This window comes from Mus caroli, chromosome X (assembly GCF_900094665.2).
Source record: "Mus caroli chromosome X, CAROLI_EIJ_v1.1, whole genome shotgun sequence".
Taxonomy (NCBI): Eukaryota; Metazoa; Chordata; class Mammalia; order Rodentia; family Muridae; genus Mus; species Mus caroli.
Window position 1 is genome coordinate 11547727 of NC_034589.1, and position 2093 is coordinate 11549819.

Below are 2093 nucleotides of genomic sequence, written 5' to 3' on the forward strand. Positions count from 1 at the left end.
CCTAGTTGATTCTCCATCTAATCAAGTTGACAGTGAAGATTTAAGCATCACAGCTTGACAGTGCTTCACTCCATGACACCTTATTTATGTGTATGTCAGTGATTGTGAATGTTCATGTGTGTGTGTGTGGGGGGGGGGCTGTGTAAATGCATTTCCAGGCACATGTATATGATGACCAGAGAATAACTTCATGTGTCACCCTTAGGTATTCCACCTTCCTTTGTTGAGAAAGGGACTCATTGGCCAGGACCTCACCAATTAGGTTAAACTGGCAGGCCAGCAAGCTCTAGGAATCCTCTTGTCGTCACCTCCTCAGTGCTGGAACTACAAACACACATCACTACATCCAGCATTTTTTAAAATGAGTTCTATGGTCATTTTCATTCTTGAGGTTTGTTTTTTGTTTTTTTTTTTTTGTGTTTTTTTTTTTTATCACTTGGCTGTTGACATTAGATTATAAACTAATTTTCCAAGGAGTTGTCTTCTGAATTGGTGAGATGGCTTAGCAGGTAAAGGTGTTTTCTGTGTAAGCTAAATGACTTGAGTTCAAGTCCAGAATTTACATAAATAGGGAAGGAAAGAACAAACTCCACATAGTTATCTTCTAGCCTATAGACAGACAGACAGAAACAGACAGACAAATACACACACACATACACACACGCACATGCACAGGCATAGGCACAGGCACATACATGCACACACCCTCGCATGTGCACTCTTGTGCACATACACACACTGACAAATTTTGAAAAGAAAATATTTACAAGATGGTGTTATCTTTCACTCTCCTTCAAGTAGCAGGGTATATTTCTGGCATCTTTATATGTGAAATGAAGCTCACATGTATATTTTATTTGGGTGCCATAAAAATTTCCTAAATCAGGGAGATGATTTTTTTTTTAAAGATTTATTTATTATATGTAAGTACACTGTAGCTGTCTTCAGACACTCCAGAAGAGGGGGCCAGATCTCGTTACGGATGGTTGTGAGCCACCATGTGGTTGCTGGGATTTGAACTCTAGACCTTCGGAAGAGCAGTCGGGTGCTCTTACCCACTGAGCCATCTCACCAGCCCTGATTTTTTTTTTTTAAGGCTCCTTCTATTAGTTCTAACAAAGTATGTTTCTTTGGGTAGAGCAGGCTGGTGTTTCAGCTCAACCCAAGTATATTTTCTCTTTGGATTCCTTTTTTCTTATCATTTTCCATCACCCATTTCAGGAAGATGCTTTGGCTCTTAGATTGTTTAATAGGCTCAATCCACATATTAGTTCTCTTAAAAGGAATATTGCCGTTAGGTTAACTTGTTTGTTTATTGATGCCTATGGCATGCTAAATGACTTTGCAAACTCTTTCAGTATTTTCCATGGTAATGCTTCTGCGCCATCCTTTTTAAAATAGTGCCCATTCTCTCTCTCTCTCTCTCTCTCTCTCTCTCTCTCTCTCTCTCTCTCTCTCTCTCATGTGTTATAGTGCTCTTTATTAATTTAAAGAAGGATATGGGCTGGCATTCCCAGAGACATCAGTACCCAGTTGGTTCAGACAGTTCCTCTATTTGTTGACTAGGTCCTGATTTCTAGTGATATTAACATGATGTCTACAATCAGCTGATTGTGTCCCAAGAGACTCCAGACACATCACAGACATGGAGTATATAGGACTTGGCGGCCTCACTGGACATCATCATCATCAAAGAGATCTTCAAAATCATTTTTAAAAGTCTGCATGAACTGCCTTTTCATTGGCTGCCAAATCCATCAAGAGTCCAGAGCTACCTCCAGCCTCATCCAGGTCCACATAGGGCCCTGCACCCTCAGGGAACATCTCATTCACAGCGAGTTCCATCTCAACAAGCATGTTCATTCCCTTGATGTCTACAATATCACTGTTCTTGTAGATTCTCATGTATGTGGCAAAAGGAACAAGTCCATATTTCCTAAAAGGTCTAGAGAATATTTAGCAACAGCCTCTATTCTTTGTGTCTATCATTTGAGTTACTGGAAGATGACTGCTGTGGCTGAAAGTGTTTCTTAGCTTCTCTAAAACTATTTTCACCTATAGCTGTTTCATGTAGATTAACCAGAAAAGCAAAT

The 2093-nt window shown here is 39.9% G+C and overlaps 1 pseudogene; it reads right to left on the bottom strand.

Annotated features, from left to right (window-relative positions):
• Nucleotides 1–1670: 1670 nt before the first annotated feature.
• Nucleotides 1671–1845, bottom strand: LOC110287555 (annotated as a pseudogene).
• Between the last annotated feature and the right edge of the window lie 248 nt (nt 1846–2093).